This window comes from Pelophylax lessonae, assembly GCF_965119305.1.
Source record: "Pelophylax lessonae genome assembly, chromosome: 1".
In the NCBI taxonomy this organism is placed as follows: Eukaryota; Metazoa; Chordata; class Amphibia; order Anura; family Ranidae; genus Pelophylax; species Pelophylax lessonae.
Window position 1 is genome coordinate 685,911,535 of NC_138768.1, and position 13,454 is coordinate 685,924,988.

The 13,454-nt window shown below is 41.1% G+C and overlaps 1 protein-coding gene across 2 annotated transcripts in view; it reads right to left on the reverse strand.

The window, feature by feature from the left end:
* Nucleotides 1–13,120, reverse strand: part of FSTL5 (follistatin like 5) — a gene marked incomplete at its 3' end in the record, with an annotated part of 983,490 nt that extends 970,370 nt beyond the window's left edge. For both annotated transcript variants that reach the window (XM_082261833.1, XM_082261832.1), the window contains exon 1: nt 12,975–13,120. The remainder of the gene's footprint in view (nt 1–12,974) is intronic.
* Between the last annotated feature and the right edge of the window lie 334 nt (nt 13,121–13,454).

Genomic DNA, 13,454 nt, shown 5'->3' on the forward strand with positions numbered 1-13,454 from the left:
AATTGTTTCTGTCGCAAGTGCACTAATAGAGCTAAAATCACCTCAAGTAAGGTTTTATTATCAAAGCTTAATTGAACAAGTCGAAGTTAGCAGCTGATAATTCTTGTTCTCCTTAATTTGGTGTTGGTGTTTTTTTTTTTAACTTCTCTGCATAAACCTCCTAACTAGAGTTGAGCGAAACACCTGGATGCCCGGGTTCGGCCGAATTTGAAAAAAAAGTCCGGGTTCGTGACCCGAACTTAACCTGAACTTTACCCCGATCCCAAACCCCATTGAAGTCAATGGTGACCCGAACTTTTGAGCACTAAAATGGCTCTAAAAAAAACATGGAAAGGGCTAGAGGGCTGCAAATGGCAGCAAAATCTTCTCAAGAGCATGGCAAGTGCTCTGCAAGCAAATGTGGATAGGGAAACTTAAAATAACATAAAAAACATAAAAATAAAAAAGAATCATCTTGATCTAAGAGGACGAGGCTGAGTAGGAGGTTGAGGTGGCGGTGTAGGTGGAAGCTGCAGTGGAGGAGGACGAGGTAGCCAACACTGGTTTTTGTTTTTAATTTTATTTATTTTTAGATTAGGGTACACCCCAAAGTGTGAAAGATCAAAAATACAACAATGGCTGGGTAAGGCTGGTATACATGTCTATTCTGCACAAGGTATGGACAAGTCCTGTGGGATCCATGCCTGGTTCATTTTAATGAACGTGAGCTTGTCCACATTGGCTCTGGACAGTCGACTGCGCTTGTCTGTGATAACGCACCCAGCCGTGCTAAATACACGTTCAGGTAATACACCGGCTGCAGGGCAAGCCAGCACCTCCAAGGCGTGAAGGGCAAGCTCAGGCCATGTGCCCAATTTGGAGACCTTCAAGTTGAAGGGGGCAGACCGTCATTCAGTACGTGTAAGGTATGTAAGGAACGGTAAGGAACTGTGTATGGTAAGGAATGGTGATGGCGGCGGGGGGGGGGGGGCTTTTTTCCCCCTTCTGGGTTGAGTCTGGCCTTAGAAAAGGTATGTGTCCCTGGTTGTGGGCTGGGCTCTCCCAAAGCTGTCTAAGTTCTGAGGCCTTCTGGTAGGGATGGGGCTGCACTGGTCTTGCCAGGGACCGGGATTCTGAAAAGCCTGTGGTGTATTTGCCCCTGTGGCAGTCCAGGGGTGCCATAATTCACTGTGGATGGCAACACTATGAGTATGGCACCAAGGACACTGCACTTCCTACACACGTTTTTCACACCTGCCTCTAGGGCCGGGCCTTTTGGTCAGGAGTCAGGACCAGAGGAATTTTTTATTCCTGGCCGAAGGGCCTGCCATAGTATTGCAACGTGGCACTTACCTTGAACTTCTTCTTCACTATCCCTTTCCCCACTTTTATGTGTTGTATGTCTCACGTTTTGTGTTTTTTATTTTGGCGGTACATTTTAGGGTGTAGGTCCTGTCCCTGAAAGTCTTGGGAGGGGGTGGATATGGCCTTCTGGCTTGGTTCGCCCTCTCTCATGGGGTCTCTCTTCGGGAGAGCCCCACCTAGTACTTGGGGTGGTCTGTTTCAGCAGACCTCTTAAAGAACGGGGCTGCCTGGTTTCGGCTAGGTTAGCCAGTGTAAGTACCCCAGTCCCTGTCAGGAGCCTTGCGCCCTGGGGGATCAGGGTCAGGGACCATGTGTACACCCTGTGCACTTTTTGTGTTTTTCTTTTTTAGTGTGCACTTTTTTATGCACCCACTGGGTGATAGTCTGAGTGTGTTCACACACCACGGGCTTAAAAAAAAAAAAAAAAACAGCTGGTGGTCCCGGTTGTTGTGGCGTGCCGACAAAGCTTTTCCATATTTCATACATGCTAACCCTGCCTTCTGAGGTGCTGGTTGTGCCGTGGCTGCGTTGGCGACCTCCTCCTCTGCTGCCTTCGCCTTGTGCTTCCACTGTGCCCCCGCTGTCAGGTGGGAATGCCACCAGCATCGCTTCTCGACCTTTTGGCTAAGATCAAGTGTAGTATCTGTTGTTATCAGTTATCTGGGTGCCACCCTGCTGTGAACATGGTTCCTCCTCCTCCATCTCCTCCTCCTCATCATCCTCCAGAACTGTGCCCTTGCTGGACAATTGTGTACCTGGCGTTTGTGGGTGCAGAAACCCACCCTCGGAGCCACTTGTGAATGACTGCCCTGAAAGCCTTGGAAATGATCACTGCTCCGGATGCGGAGGTGGTAGAGGATGAGGATGAGGAAGCGGAGTAGGAGGAGTTAGCAACAGGAGGCAAACTGAAGCGCCCTGCAATCCTCAGTGGTGGAAGGAGATGCGCCAAACAAGTTTAAAGGGTGTATCTTACAGTAACATAATCAGCAAATGCTGCAAAATTATAACTTTTCCCCTAAATGGGTGTTTATTGAATAGCAGAATAGAACAACAGTATCCAAAAGTGTATCTCACACGTACAGATACAGACTAGGCCGCAATTTAATATTTTTTCCCTAAATGGGTGTTTATTGAATAGCGGCATAGAACAATAGTATATAAAGGGTGTATCTCACAGTAACATATGCAGACTAGGCCGCAATTTAATATTTTTTCCCTAAATGGGTTTTATATTGAAAAGCGGAATAGAACAACAGTATCCAATGGGTGTATCTCACAGTAAAATATGCAGACTAGGCCGCAATTTTTTTTTTTCCCTAAATGGGTTTTTATTGAAAAGCGGAATAGAACAACAGTATCCAACTGGTGTATCTCACAGTAAAATATGCAGACTAAGCCGCAATTTTTTTCCCCCCTAAATGGGTTTTTATTGAAAAGCGGTATAGAACAACAGTATCCAACTGGTGTATCTCACAGTAAAATATGCAGACTAGGCCGCAATTTATTTATTTATTTTTCCCTAAATGGGTTCTTATTGAAAAGCGGAATAGAACAACAGAATCCAACAGATGTATCTCACAGTAAAATATGCAGATTCGGCCGCAATTTATTTATTTTTCCCTAAATGGGTTTTTGTTGAAAAGCGGTATAGAACAACAGTATCCAACGGATGTATCTCACAGTAAAATATGCAGACTAGGCCACAATTTTTTTTCTCCCCTAAATGGGTGTTTATTGAATAGCGGAATAAAACAACAGTATCCAACGGATGTATCTCACAGTAAAATATGCAGACTAGGCCGCAATTTAATTTTTTTTCCCTAAATGGGTGTTTATTGAATAGCGGAATAGAACAACAGTATCCAAAGGGTGTATCTCACAGTAACGTATGAATTAAAAATTTTTACTTTTCCCTTTAATTGGTGATTTTTGAATAGCAGATTAGAACAGCAGTGTCTAAACACTGTATGGCACAGTAAAATATGAAGGGAAAAGTTTTTTTTTTTTAAATCCAGATTAGGCAGACACATATGCACTGAGCTTGCATTACATGGCTGCTACACGCCGCACGCCTAACAGGTTGGATACTGTTGTTGTTCTATTCCGCTATTGAATAAAAAAACCCATTTAAATGAAAAACTGAAAAATATTTTTTTCCCCTTAAATTGGTGATTTTTGAATAGCAGATTAGAAAAGCAGTGTCTAAACACTGTATGTCACAGTAAAATATGAAGGGAAAAAGTTTTTTTTTTTTTAAATCCAGATTAAGCAGACACATATGCACTGAGCTTGCATTACATGGCTGCTAAACACCGCACGCCGCCCACCTAACAGATTGATAAAAGTTTTTTTTTTTCTCCCTCCTCCTCACTGGGCTCAGGCCAGGGCAAAAAGATTGCGCACTGCACCCCCACACAATAAAATCGATGTAGATCGATGTCTGATTAAAGAAGATTCTCCTATTCTTTCCTTGAAAGCAAACTCAAGCCTGCCCCTACAATAATCTCCTATCTCTCCCTCAGCAGCAGCAGGAACCTCTCCCTACAGTAGTTAGAGCAGAGTGACGTGTGGTGCTATGTGACTCCAGCTTATATAGAGTCTGGGTCACATGCTGCACTGGCCAATCACAGCCATGCCATTAGTAGGCATGGCTGTGATGGCTTCTAAGGGCACACTAGTTAAACGCTTGTTGATTGGCTGCCCTGCAGCTGTTGAAACCGTGCCATTAAAACCATGCCAAAACATTAAAACCGCGCCAAAACATGAAATAAAATTACCAAACAACAGATTGTATCCCGAATATACTGTAAAATGTTCGGGTCCGTGTCCAAGTACCGAACACCCAAAAGTCCGGTACAATCACGAACAATACAGTCCGTGTTCGCTCAACCCTACTCCTAACCTCTTCTTGGGCATCAGAGATGTGAAAAAGATCTTGTTGGGTGTTGGGCTGGTGTTTTAAGATCTAGTGGAGCATATCTTTAAAAGATACTAATTGTTAAGCACAGCAAACCATAGCAACAACCTAAAACTCATGCAGCCAATGCCAAATGGATTCATGATGTATTCTGATTTGATGCTATCGGTTACTGAAGAACTCTTCAATGAATATGGGCATAAGTAGTTAACGTTAAAAATGACAACACTGCTAAAAAATGGTAGCAAGAATATATTTACTCGTCAGCTGAAATCTAGTAGTATGAGAACAATGATCTATGAAAATCAAGCTAGTAAAAACCACAGAATTTTCAAACACAATGAAATATTTTGCATTTCATTTTTTATTCCAGCACTGCATATCCCACCTGCGCTTCTATCTTTCATAAATCACCTTCCATTGCCTTTGCATGGTCCATATGTTATTTCCCTCTCCAGCATCTTGATGTAATCCATACAGGTATAATCCACACTGGCAGCACAGCGAAAACAATTTATTTCAGGATAAGAAGCAGGGAACTGAATAGGTGTTTTGATATCCAGAAGTACGAATGATTCTTTTATGCTGGCTCTCCTTGACTTTAGCACCCTGCAGCTTGACCCCTGCTTGTCTGATCTATTCCTCTAACCTCTTGCTTCACCATCTGTCTCTTGTGAGAACTGATAGTTCTAATGCTTATATTGTTGTTAATCCATAGTCTAGACGATATCTTCCACAGCTGACCTAACTAGCAGTACTTAAAAACATCTCTCTTGAGATACTACTATGCTTATAAATGGTTTGTATATTGTAAAGTAGCTGTAAAGCTAAAAGGTTATTTATTTATTTATTTTTTATCTTAATGCAATTTTTGCATTAAGGTGAAAAAAAAACTTTAAATAGTAGCTCCTCCCAGCCCCCTGACCCCCTCCCCCCAAAATACTCACCTGAGCTAGATCTCTGTCCAGCACTGTGCACGCTTGCAGGAGCTCTTCTCACTCCCGACTCTCACAGGTCTGGCTGGGAGCAGAGGGAGTCATTGGCTCCTGCTACTGTCAGTCAAAACCTGTGAGCAGAGAGCAGGGGGCGAGCTGCACCAGGCTGGGGGTCTGAATGGACACAAACAGCCTGGCTCAGGATTGAGCATGCATGCGTGCCCCCATAAAAATCTATGGGGGCACTTGGTGGGGGAGGTTCCAGGAGTGTTGGCGGGATACCCCAATAGAAGAGGATCGGGGCTGTTTTGTGCAAAACTATTACAGAGCCGGTAAGTATACCATGTTTGTTATTTTATGGGGGGAAAAAATTGTAAACTTTACATTTACCCAAAAAAAAATATATATATATATATATACCGTATATACTCGAGTATAAGCCGAGTTTTTCAGCACATTTTTTTGTGCTGAAAACGTCCCCCTCGCTTATACTCGAGTCAAGGAAAAAAAAAAAATTCCCTGGCCGCTCTGACGGGCTTAAGCTTTAAAAATGGCACCGCCCGTCGCATACATGTCACCGCGCACGCGCCGCCGCCGCTCGGGAGAGTCCGGGAATAGCCGAAATTATACGAGCGGCGGCGGCGCGTGCGCAATGACGTGGCGGCGCCATTTTTAAAATGAAGGCGCCGCTGGAACAGGTAAGTGAAACAGCTTCACTACCTGCCATTATGCAGGGCTGAGGGCACACTACAAGGGATGCAGTGCTGCGGGCATAGTCCACCTGTACCATGCCCACAGCACTGCATCTCCTGTAGTATGCCCACAACCCCGGATCCTCTTGTACCATGCCAATACCCTGCATTCTCCTGTACCATGCCAGTACCCTGCATTCTCTTGTACCATGCCAGTACCCTGCATTCTCCTGCACCATGCCAGTACCCTGCATTCTCCTGCACCATGCCAGTACCCTGCATTCTCCTGCACCATGCCAGTACCCTGCATTCTCCTGTACCATGCCAGTACCCTGCATTCTCCTGCACCATGCCAGTACCCTGCATTCTCCTGCACCATGCCAGTACCCTGCATTCTCCTGCACCATGCCAGTACCCTGCATTCTCCTGTACCATGCCAGTACCCTGCATTCTCCTGCACCATGCCAGTCACCCTGCATTCTCCTGTACCATGCCCGCCGCCCTGCATTCTCACCCTAGGCTTATACTCGAGTCAATGATTTTTCCCATCTTTTTGTGGTAAAAGTAGGGGCCTCGGCTTATACTCGGGTCGGCTTATACTCGAGTATATACGGTAATATATATATATATATATATATATATATATATATATATATATGAACCAAGTAAGTTTATCTTACAGGACATGGTTCCAGTAATCCATGTTCTTAGTCTGTTTGTCTTCAGCAAACTGTTTGCAGGCTTTCTTGTTCATCATCTTTAGAAGAGGCTTCCTTCTGGGACGGCAGCCATGCAGACCAATTTGGTGCAGTGTGCGGCGTATGACAGGCTGATCCCCCACCCCTTTATTCTCTGCAGCAATGCTGGCAGCACTCATACGTCTATTTCCCAAAGGCAAACTCTGGATATGACAATGTGCTTTCAATTTCTTTTGTCGACCGTGGTTTTCTTTGGTTGACCATGTCCTGTTAAATCGCTGTATGGTTTTGGCCACTGTGCTACAGCTCAGTTTCAGGGTCTTGACAATCTTCTTATAGCCTAGGCCATCTTTATGTAGAGCAACAATTCTTTTTGTCAGATCCTCAGAGAGTTCTTTGCCATGAGGTGCCAGGTTGAACTTCCAGTGACCAGTATGAGAAAGTGAGAGCAATGGCACCAAATTTAACACACCTGCTCCCCATTCACACCTGAGACCTTGTAACACTAATGAGTAACATGACACCGTGGAGGGAAAATGGCTAATTGGGCCCAAGTTGGACATTTTCCCTTAGGAGTGTACTCACTTCTGTTGCCAGCGGTTTAGACATTAATGGCTGTGTTGGTGTGTTGGCTGTGTGTTGGATACGGTATATATGTGTAATATATACACAGATATATTATATATATATATATATATATATATATATATATATAGAGTAACCAGAGAAAAAAAACAAGAATTATCAAAAAATATAAATCATCCAAAATCATTCCAAAGGTTGATAGATTGATTTTACAATAGAAATTTTTAGTTGGTTACCAAGAAGAATCTAGCTTGGGGGATTTTATTAAAGGAAACCAGACATCAGAAACACCTAAAGGCTATTGAACGCTGACCTCCTTGTGACATGTTGTCTGTCCCTATCTGTTATGTTGACCCCTTTAATTAATCATTCCATCACTGAAGCAGTCAGTAAAGGCCGAGAAACAAGTACATCTGATTTTCCTCCAACTTTTCTTATCTGTGCATTGGTTTCAGGTCACTAACTCAAAGTATAAAATGAGAAGTATGGCCAAAGCTCATTTTTGCCATACTTCTTCTGTGAGTCACAGGAGTGGACTTAGTTCTGCTCTCCTGTGAGCCACATTCAGCCGACAGCGAGCTAAAGCCTGCTGTCAGCTGATGTTATAGAGTCAGTCCATGATCTGCAGGTATTCTGCCAGAAATGTTGGGATCCACCCAGATTCCTGACCAGCAGCTGGCTCAGCCTCTCAGCGCACTGCTGAAGGCCTGAGCCAGCTGCTCCACAACCCAATGCTCCAGTGAGCTCTGGAGGGGCAGAGCACATTCACCAACTTTCTGCTCACTGAAGACCAAAAACTGAGTGATCAGTTGTCTTTGATCACTCGGTTCTCTATGTAGAGGTGGCAGGAGACAGACGCAGCATCAAATCTACATAGGTAAGTATGAATGTTTAATTTTTTTACAAATCCACACTTCTCTTTTAAAGTTTTTGGAACAACATAATAGTCACCAAACTAGCATTTCAAATGCTAATTAGCAATGGCAGCATTTAAATTTCTTTTATGAGAGGCTTAAAGTATACTGAAACCCTCAAAACAAGTTTAATATATTACAGCTTATAAGTCTTTAGATGCATGGTTCCACAAATTTTCGTGTGTTCTGCTATTTTTCCCTTATTTTCACCTGTTGTTCCTATGAAAAACACTCTAGTTTCCTTGAGTAACTATGTTCATTCTCTCACTGTATCCATAGATAGCGTTGCCACCCAGGTAGGACTTTAACATGTCTACCTTTGTTAATCTTGATTAAATGGGGGAAGGTAAGATAATAGTTTATAGAAGAATGATAGATTTGTTTTATGCTTCAAGTTCAGCTAACAAGAAGAAACAAGGGCATTTCATTTTTCACAAATTAAACAGGCATATTCTTTAGAAAACGAAAGTAGTCACCACATCTAATGAATGGTTAGCTGAAATAAGTTACATTTTTGTTCTTGGGTTTGGTGATACCTTACTTTAGCTACCTGAATCGGGAACTGTCAACATTGTGCATGGTAACCAATGGGATTCAAATTTTTATTTCTCAGGTAGTGTACAGATGAATCTTTCCAAGGAACAAACAGCCAGTTCTCATGCCAGACAACAAAAAATTAAGATCTTGTTCTCTTAATTTTTAAATTTGAAGACCTAATGAGACCTAAATATGAACCACAGCAAAGAAAATCTGAGAAAATACACTCTATATATATATATATATATATATATATATATATATATATATATATATATATATATATATATATAATTATATATATATATATATATATATAATAGACATATATATAACCTGGGAGGCTTAGAGGCTTAACCTGGGAAGGCCACAAGGAAGGTAACATTTTTCAAGGTGTCCGGAGCGAGGACAAAAAAAGAACACCTCCACCAGGTACTGCCTGCCTTTTATGCTATTTCAGGGATGTCCTATGGGGGTCAAGGGGCGGAGTTGACCCATAGTCTAATGGCATGGCGCAGAGCCAGGAAATATATATATATACATATATACATATACACATGAGCCATGACATTATGACCACCCACCTAATATTTAGTATAGCCCAATTTTGCTAAAACAGCCTGACCCATAGAGTCATGGACATGGACACCAAAGTAACATCCACATGAATGGCAGGACCCAAGGTTTCCCAGCAGAACATTGCCCAAAGCATCACACTGCCTCTGTCGACTTGCCTTCTTATACCACATCCTGGTGCCATCTCTTCCCCAAGTAAGTGACGCACCCGGCATCCACATGATGTAAAAGAAAAGGTGATTAATCAGACTAGGTAACCTTCTTCCATTGCTCTGTAGCCCAGTTCTGATGTTCATGTGACCATTGTAGAAGCTTTTGGTTGTGGACATGGGTCTTCATGGGCTTCGCAGCCCCATACACAACAAACAGCAATGCCCATTTTTTTCTGCATTTTACCACATCAACTTCATGGACAGCATGTTCACTTATTGCCTAATATCTCTCACCAATTTTCAGATGCCATTGTAATGAGATATTCTCCTTACCTGTCAGTGGTCATAATGGTATGGCTGATCGGTGTGTGTGTGTGTGTATGTATGTATATATATATATATATATATATATATATATATATACATACACATATATCTCACATTAAACATGACCTAAAGCTATTAGAGAAAGAATTATAGTCAAAGAGAATAAAATAGGGGATATATTCCTATACATTACTGGCCTCCCATTATTAAACTCATTGAAATTCCCTATAAGTGGTCTCTCCTCAGTGTGAAAAGGCTTATTGAGTACAACAACAGGTTGCAGGCAGCATTATTACAAAGTAGTCCTAATACAAAATACAGCTAAAGTCTTCTATAGGTGGGAGGTTTGATATACATATCTTTGAATGTTAAGAGCTCTTTTATATTAATCAACTTGTCATTTCGATTTACTGGTCATTTAGTAGAGGATCATACAGGAGGCTGAATAATATTCTTGCTGCTTGCAGGAAAATAGAAGGCGATTTAAGGGAGAACAGAAGCCAAGTGTATTATTCTGTGAAAGGGTGAAATAAAAGAGTGCTCTGTGTAAAATATAGAGTAGCTGCCATTTCTTTTCTGACATTTATTTGACTCAGCAAGTGAAAGCTGTGATGGTTATAGATGTCAGGCGTCAGCAAAGTGGCAGTCACAAAACTTATTCAGTCCTTATGGGTTTAATGTTCTGTCACCTGCAAATAGAGGAAATGTGTGCATCTGCAGGGAGATAAAGGTGTGCCTAAAGCAATTCAAGTGTGACTTGTATCATGATGTGCTATTTAGAGAATATAATAGAACTGCTTTTTCTCTAAAGCTAGCCACACACGTAATACAATCTGATTGTACAATCTCTTTAATGGTGACCATACAGGCTATGATAAATTATTGATTTATTTTCTGATCAATCTCTTTTGATAGAAATGATTAAACTATAGTCGTCAACCTATTCAACTGATATGCAACACAAGTGGAAGTGGACTTTGATTGATAGTTAAAATGCAGTTGCGATTTACAAATTATCAATTGCATCTCTGTTTTCCACCATATAATCTCATAATCTCATCAATTGAAATACGATCGTATTCATGAGAAAAGTATCTTGGTGCACAACATTTATTCATTTTCCATCCTGGCTGATCGATTCAGTTTGATCAAATCCAATTGAGATTGAGTCTAAATTGATTAAAAGGGGGAGTTATGGCTATTCTATCGTTTGTAGATTTGAAAGTTTTGATTCAATTGCCCATCGATTGGATAAACAAACGATGCATGTGTGGTCACCGTTAGATCTGCGAAAAAACGATGTAGCGCAAGGGTATGTCTGATTGGATAAAAATCAGTTGGATAGTCCGGGTAAGTCCCTCTACATTCTTAAATCAGGAAGGCTGGCAACGAAGATGCTCTTAAATAAAAGTACTTTATTAGTTAAATGGGTACACAGGTACAGGCTATAGGCTGATGTGTTTCAGCTATGAAGCATTCAGCAAAGGTCCTTATGCATTGCTTTAGTAATAAATATTTATATATATATATACACTGATGCGTTTTGGCTATGAAGCCTTCAGCAAAGGTCCTTATACATTGCTGTAGTAATAAATATTTATTTATTTATATATATATATATATATATATATATATATACACTGATGCATTTTGGCTATGAAGCCTTCAGCAAAGGTCCTTATACATTGCTTTAGTAATAAATATTTATATATATATATATATATATATATATATATATATATATATATACTGATGCGTTTCGGCTATGAAGCCTTCAGCAAAGGTCCTTATACATTGCTTTAGTAATAAATATTTATATATATATATACACTGATGCGTTTTGGCTATGAAGCCTTCAGCAAAGGTCCTTATACATTGCTTCAGAAATAAATATTTACATATATATATATATATATATATATATATATATATATACTGATGTGTTTCGGCTATGAAGCCTTCAGCAAAGGTCCCTATACATTGCTTTAGTAATAAATATTTACATATATACTGATGCGTTTCGGCTATGAAGCCTTCAGCAAAGGTCCTTATACATTGCTTTAGTAATAAATATGTATATATAAATATGTGTATATATATATATATATATATATATATATATATATATATATATATATATATATATATATAGTTTTAGTAAAGCTAAAGGTGAATGTACAGAGATCCATGCACGTATGGTGACCCTAAATCTTGGGGTTTGCCTTTTCCATCTGCCATTTTTCAAAAAATAAAATGTATAGAAGACTCTGATTGGCTTATCTGGGTAACACCCCCACTTCTCCAGTTTTCTGCTTTTATAGAGTAATTATGTGTCGAAGCCTTTGGATTATTCTTCAGGAGTCTGTTCGCTGAACCACTATGCTCGTTCCCTTGAACACTCCTATAGAAACGGTCATGAACTGTGCTGGGATTTTCATTGCCAGAAGCCAGTTTTAATTCACTTTACAAATGAGTTTGTCACGTACATGACATACTGTATTCTCTTCGATCAATACGATTAGTGCAAACCTTCCACACAAGCCAAAAGCTTACAGAGTGCAATTATATAATGAGCAGCACACTACAGAAAGCAGTGAGAAAAAAAAAAAAAGAATCCATTTCATAACCTGCCTATAGTCCCAGCATGATAATAAACTGAAATCTGCCCCTATGACCACTTTATCAAACTCAGCAAGTTGTAGTCATCAGAAATTGATCAGCCCATTCAGGAAACAGGAGGCTTATCATTATCACTTGTAGTATTGTGAGCATCTTGGAGCAGCTGGTAATAAAGCTGTCTATTGAGATTGCTTTCCCCCAGCTTGTGATGTGGAGAGATATAGCAGCTGACATTGTGCAGAAACAATGCACACAATCTGTGGCCTCCCTAGAAAACTATACATCTACAGCAACACTGCTCAGTATCCCTTGCACACACTCTACCAACCTGTAAACAGCACTCTATACAACATCATCCATGCATACACAAAGTTGACAGCTCTGGCTGCTTTCAACTCGAGCTTTTAGCAAGACTACTAAGGCAACAGAATGACAAGAGATGAATGGAATGCTCATTAACAAAGATCTCACATCATCCTCCACCTTCTGCTCCTCATTCATGTAGCAGAGGTCGCCCATCAACTGAAACTTTTATATTAAACTTCATCAGAAGTTTGCACACTTACAGCAAACCCTTGCATGATGTGCTAATGATCAACACAACACTAATATAATAGATAAGGCTGATCCCTCTCCTAGGTGTCACAGTAGGGATCACACTTTAGTAGAGCGCTGTACCTGTGCTGGATGAAGTCTTATTAGGCGTTTTTAGGGTAATCCAGAAAAAAAAAGCCACACTAAATCCAAGAAAAAGTGTTATGGTAGAGCAAGCTAGAAATCCCAAGAAGAAGTGATGAGAGCGATATCCGAGGCTAGCGATAGAGGACAGTGTCCAGGGCTGGCCCAGCTCCTCTTCCCGTATATAGAAGGTCAGGAGATGGCAGCTTGGCTGTCCGCCAGAGTTCAGAACCAGCAGAGAAGTGGACAGCGCCTTGTACAGCGCTACTCCCTAGTCAGTCTCTGAGCCAAGGATAAAGCCATGCCCACTGCTAGCTCCGATCTGCTCTTCTCAGGGACCTCCCCGCCTTGGTACACACGTCATTTCAGCTGTCATTCCATCTGCTTCTTCCACTCTTTAACGTGTCTCATGTAAGCTCTTCAAGTGTAAGCCTGGCAGCAACGGGCGAGGAGGGCAAGGCACGATGGTGGGTGCAGAGG